Below are 6,276 nucleotides of genomic sequence, written 5' to 3'. Positions count from 1 at the left end.
GGGGCCCGGCGGAGTCCCGCCCGCTTGATCCGGGCTCCGCGCCTCACGGCCGCCGGGGCCCACCTGCCCCTCCCGGTGCGGGGGCTGCGGCGCCCCCGGCGCGGTGAGCGGACGGCGCAGGCGCAGGCGCAGACGGGGCTCACCCCGGCCCCCGCCCCCCGCGGCCACCCGGTGACCCAGCGCCCGGCTCACGCGGCCCGCGCTCCCGGGGAGCCTCGGCCCACCCATCACTTTCCCGCGGACTAGAGCCCGCCCACCTCCAGCGCCTGGAAACCTGTTTCCCAGAGATTTTTCAGGTTTTAGTTCAGGAAACTTGAAATGCAAATGGCCAGGCATCTTTCCAGCTCTTTGGTTAAAAAAAAAAAAAAGAATTCTAGTCGTTCTGAATAATATCAGCTTCAGTTTACTGACGACTGCAGCCCAGGAGATTCCACCGACGCTCACATCACCGTTCCCTCGGAGTTAGTCTCTGCCTCACGAAGGAGGAGCTTGGGCCCTGAGAGGTTAGTTAGGACACTTGCCCCAGGACACACAGCAGGCAGGTGGAGGGTGGCCCATCTGACTCTTCTGAAGCCTGTGGCCTGCCCGCGGTGCCCGGCCTCTCTGTCCTCACGGCCTCTCCTTGTCGGAGTCGTCCTCTCTGGGAGGCCAGGGGACCGGATGGCTGGTCCAGGGCCAGCCCAGCTCCTCTGAGAAGCTCCCAGCCTGCCAGGGCGCAGCAGGTGTCAAACCATTCTTGCTGGCTGGGTTTGTACATCACTCGCTGACCATCGGAACTGTGTCTGTCCACTCGGTCCTGGGAGGTGGGAGAGCGTGTGCCAGTGAGCGACGGATCCCCACCAGCAGAAAGCCCGCCACTCTCCCAAGGGTGTTCTTAGGACATTTACCCTCCGTGACTGGCAGGATATTTTGGTAAAACCGAGTTGTTGGTAGTAAAGATGGCTTCCTCAGGACAAACTGTGGCCGAACCCAAGTTCGTGTGCCTGACGCACAGTGAGGCCGAACAGAATTTGGAGCAGAGAAAGGTTCATTGCAGGGGCCAAGGAAGGAGAATGGGCGACTCACGCTCAAAAAGCCGGAAGTCCCCGACGGTTTTCAGGGAAGGGTTTTCTAGGCCAAACTGGGGGGAGGGCTGCACCTCCCCCTTGCCATTAAGCTGCATTTTGCGATTTTCTAAAATTAAAAGGCCTTCAGTGGCATGGGTGAACCCCTGAGAGACACAGGAGCACTTGCCTGGGTTTCGAGAGGGAGCTGGCCACTCAGCCCCACTCTGCACCGGGCTCCTCCGGGCATGTGCAGCCGGCCCTGTGGCCTTTCCCCGACCAGGGAGCCGACGGCAGGCCTGCGGATGGTTTCTGGCGCCTCCCGGCTCTCCCGAGGTGGATGTTGGGAGAATCCGGGCTCTCAGAGACGCCTGAGGAAGGGGGGAGCCCTGCAGGGCCCGGCGGTGCTGCAGCCGCCCCCTTCCCAGGAGCGCAGAGGACACGGTGGGCCCAGCTCCCGTTCCCTCCAGAAGCAGCCTGGCCGCTGGAACTGCCTCTCCTGCCGAGGACAGGGTGGGAGGGGCAGGGCCTGCTCCCGGAGCCACAGGCTTCTGCACCCCCGGAGGGCTCCTCTGTCCTTGTGGCCGCCCTCCAGCCCCGCTGCCTTCTTTCTCCCCCCACGCCCAGATTATTCCCTGGTAGGAAACCCTGCTTTAGGGACTGAGCTGCGTCACTACCTCCCCCCCCACCCCGTCCTAACTTAGCGCCAGTGCCTCTGAAGGGGACCTAATTTGGAGGTCTTGTCTTCATCACCACAGATGAGCAAGTGAAGATGAGCTCGTTAGGGTGGGTCCTAATCCAGTGGGAGGGGTGTCCTCATGGAAAGGGGAAACGTGGACACAGGCAGGCACACAGGGGCTATGCCGTGTGACGGTCGGAGTTCAGCTGCCCCAACCAAGGGACCACCAGACACCGGAGGGAGGCTTTCAGATCCCTCCCTGCAGCCTTCAGGAGCCCCGCCGACGCCCCATCCGGACTTTGGCCTCTAGAATCCGGAGAGCACACGTTTCTGCTGTTTAAGCTGCCGGGTTTGCGGCACTATGTTATCAGCAGCCCCAGGCAACTAGCACCCTTGCCGTTCTTTTTTACAAATAATGCAACGGAAGTTCAGAAAGAGCAGCAGAGCACCTGGTCCGCCGCCAGAGCACGGTGGAGCCACGCTCACCCCGATCCAGAAAGGCAGCCCACCAGGCCTGCTGCCACCCCTGCACCCCCTGCGCCGGGCCCCCTCCTGTGCCCGCCCCCCGCTCTCCTATTCCCGCCGGGCTGGGCCCCTCTGAGCTGTGGAGTCAGCAGGACTGCTCTGGGGAGAGGGTGAAAGGGGGAGAGAGAGGAGAGAGAGAATCTTACCCTTCCAGGCAGAGGAGCTCAGCACTGAAACTCTTCGGTAACTGACTCTTTATACAAACGGAACTTGCAAGCAGTTGATTAGGTCCCTGAGCCTAGTGATTGAATAACTGAAGACACATTTGTCGGGTTTGTGCTGAAGTGCCCACAGCTGCGTGCTGTGAGATTGATGAAGCCTGAAGAGTTTTGCACGAGCCCGAGCGTTGCTGAGAGGCTGTGGCCCCGGAGCGGGGAGGCCCCATCCACCGTTCATGGCCTTTGACTTGCACGGGGCTCCCGGGACAGCCTGCTGCCAGCTAGTGAGCTCAGTGAAGCTCCAGAGAAGCTCCAGCCCCTCAGAATGCTCCCCTCCCCCAGAACAGCAGAGGGTCCCCCTGTGGGGTGGGATTCCCAAGGCTTGAGAGCAAGCGGTGGTCCCACCCCCGGGGGCAGCTCCCCACACCGTGTCCTGCCAGCTCCTTCTGTCCCCTGCTGCTCACAGCCCAGCGCTGGCCCTGCGCGGGGAGGGAGGACAGGACGCAGAAGAAATCAGCGCTTTCCCTGCCCCCAGGGGCTTGTTGTCGGGTGGGCAGGAGTCGGGCTCTATTTCAGGAAGATCCCCGGTGCCACTGAAGACACAGGGCCACGATGGAGAGTGTGGTTTTGTTAACCGCCCGTAACGCCTCCCTCTGCTGACATCCTCTGGCCCTAGAAGCCCCGTCCCATTGACTTACCACATTAGCCACAATTAAGGGTCCCCAGACAGGAATCTCACCACTTCTAAGTGGCCCGAGAAGGGATTTCACATGCTCTGGGGGCCCAGGCACATGTCCCTCCTTCTCTGCCGCCCCCAGCATGGAGCGCCCACCTTGTGACCCGGGAGTCTGCTTGACCTTCAGGGACCAGAGAGGAGGACGGAGAGGACAGACAGGGGCCTCTGGAGGATGTCGTGGGAGCTGCCACGTGGCAGCCTTGGGGACTCCGGCTCAGGTTCTGCGGGGCCATATCATTCAGTGCAGTGCTTCTCAGACATGTGTGTGTTTGCGTGTGTACACGTGTACGTCATCGTCCTGGGGCTCAGGGGTCTACTTTACAAAGGGCCTGGTGGATTCTGATGTGCATCAGAGTTGAGGGTCTTTGATCTAGCGGGTGTGACCAGTTCAGGCTGTTCTGTTTCCAAATGTTGCTACCATACTTGTAGTGGCTTCAGAGCCCATCTGGGAAACATTAAAGACACAGCTTATACTGCTTCAGAGGATGCCTGGCAGGCTGATCCAATGAGAGATTTCCTAGAAAAGAGGCCTGAACTGAACAGGAATTGGAAGCATCCATGGATTTGTCATTGGCTCAGAATCTACACCTTGACACCCTTTCCAGCAAGCCTGGTTCTGTGTCGGCCAGGGGCTGTGCTTGGGGCCCAGGGCTGGTGCCCAGAGGAACGTGCTAGACCCAGGAGGGAGGCCTGGGCTTCGCTTATCATGAAAGAAAACAATGCAAGGGGAAAGCAACGTAGGGCTGTAGCTGCCTTGCTGTGTGATTTTGGGCAACTCCCTTGCCTTCTCAGGGCTTCTGATCCCCTGTCTGTGTAGTGTGAGTGATGAGATTCAGATGGTGAATGGCTTTTTGGAGCCTGTGGTTTGCAGAAGGGAGCCCAGGCCTCTCAGGACCAGTGCCCAGAGACCTGCCCGTCCAGACCCCCTGAGAAGCCCCACCCACGAGGCAGTGTCCCCAAGGCTGGGTTCTCTCCCTCCCACTTGCCCCCAGGGTCCCCACCTGCTCCTCGGCAGCTCTATTTTCTCTCTAGAATGCCTGCGTGAAGATGAGAACCACGTGTTACGGACTGAACGTGCATCTCCCTGCCACCCCCATTCATATGTTGAAGCTCTAACTCCTAATAGGATGGTTCTTGGAGATGGGCTTTTGGGAGGTGATGAGGGTTAGATGAGGCTGTGAGGATGAGGCCCCCATGATGGGATTAGTGTCCTTATAAGACAAGGAAAGACCAGCACTCTCCCCCTCTTTCTGCTGGGTGAGGACACAGCCAGAGGGTGGCCATCTATGAACCAGGAAGAGGGTTCTCACTGGGAACCTAATTCGCTGGCACCTTGAGCTTTAACTTCCAGCCTCCAGACCGTGAGAAATAAATCCCTGTGGTTTAAGCTGCCCCGTCTGTGGTGCTTTGTTCTGCAGCCCTAGCTGACTGATGCAAACCCAAATCAGAGTGAGCAGAGTCTGCTTCCCCAGAGCCGGCTGGAGTGTGGGGGCCGACCACCCTCACGGGTGCTCCACGGAAACTGAAGGCAGACAGGGGAGCGGGACAGCTTCTCGGTGGGAGAGGGGCCTCAGGGGTGCCCTGGGGGCTGGGGCAGGGCTCTTACTGCCTAGGGGATGTATTAGGTTTTCCCCAGTTGGTCCCAAGTTGGAAGCAGGGGCAGACATTAGGAAACTTGTCAGATGCTGACCGAGTCCTGGCCGCCCGGGGCTGGTTGCTGCAGGTCGCGGGGCAGAGTTCTACGTGTATACACGGTCTGGACATCCTAAGTGTGTGTACCGTGCGCTAACAGGCTTCCTGTTCCTTCCTCTTGATTGTCCCGAGAGCTCACAGCCACGTGCTGACAGAGGAGGCCCAAGGGCATCTCTGAAATATCCTTCCAGCCTCTCTTGTGACACTGAGGTTTTTAACAGGGGCTTCGGGAAGGCAACTGATCCTTCACGAAATCATTTTTCTGGGACTGACAGGTCAGGCAAGAGAGGGAGGGGCAGCGTGTGTTCAGGCCAGGGGTACACACACAGCGCCCCTGTGAATGAGGCATTTGTGTCCCAGGAGATGCCGGGAAGAAGGATGCCCCCGGGTTAGGGCTGTGCTCCCTGTACTGGGCTCTGGAGTTCCACAGCGTCATGGTCTTATTAAAACATTTTAAAACTAATTAAAAATGGAAACAAGCAACCACAGTCACATGTGTCACACACTTCACCTCACACACACAGGGCAGGTGCAGGCTCCGGGCTCTCCCAGGCCGGCTTCCCACCACGTGGCACTGGGACGGTCCCAGTGATCAAGGCCAGTGTCTGCTTTCAGGGCCGGTCCTGGCAGAAGGCAGCGGGGAGGAGGTGGCCTCCTTCCTGGGCGAGTGGGGAGAGGCCGGGGCTGCTCGCGTGACCGCGGGTGGGAGGCTGACACACTGGGCTTGGGGTGAGCTCCGCTGCATCTGGCTTTTTCGTTCTATCTCCTCTGCTTCTTGATTCTTGGTCAAGTAGGGTGACAGCATTCAGCTGGGGTGACTGGACTGACAGCCAGTTTCTCTGAGGCAGCAGCTGCTTGATGGTTTGGAAGGGTTTATTTAACCAACCTCTCTGCTTTCAGGCTGGGTTACATCAGACTTACTGAATTAACAACAACAAAAGTGAGTGAATTTCCAACAGAGGCAGGTTTTTCTGAAGTTTTCTAGCGGGCAATGAATGCAGTGGCCTCAACTGACAGCCAATTTTACTCTCAGTGTGAGGGAATACCTCTGTGGCTTCACCCTGAAACTTTTAAGACGAAACTCAAATTCTCTTTTCTGGTTGATTTGGGACTTTGATGTATTTGACTGGTCCTGTTCTTCCTACCATCAAGCCGTTGCTACCACAGATGCAGGTTTTATGTGCTGCACACAGGCCCTTGAGGACGCATCAATGAGTACTTGAAAGACTTCTTGAACATCTGCACACTGTCTAAGGTGAGATGGTGGCGGATAAGCAAGAAAAGAGCTATCCAAGTGGTAAAATAATGTTTTATTCCACGGATGAACAAACACTACCATGCCACATCCTCGCTCCTTCCTGCCAGATCTTGTGGCCAGAGCTGGCTTCCCTTTTCAGACTGAGTTGGCTTTGCAGTCGGTCGAGCCCATTGAAATAGCAAAAG

The sequence above is a fragment of the Eschrichtius robustus genome, chromosome 8 (assembly GCF_028021215.1).
Source record: "Eschrichtius robustus isolate mEscRob2 chromosome 8, mEscRob2.pri, whole genome shotgun sequence".
NCBI classification, from domain to species: domain Eukaryota; kingdom Metazoa; phylum Chordata; class Mammalia; order Artiodactyla; family Eschrichtiidae; genus Eschrichtius; species Eschrichtius robustus.
This window is presented reverse-complemented; position numbering follows the sequence as displayed.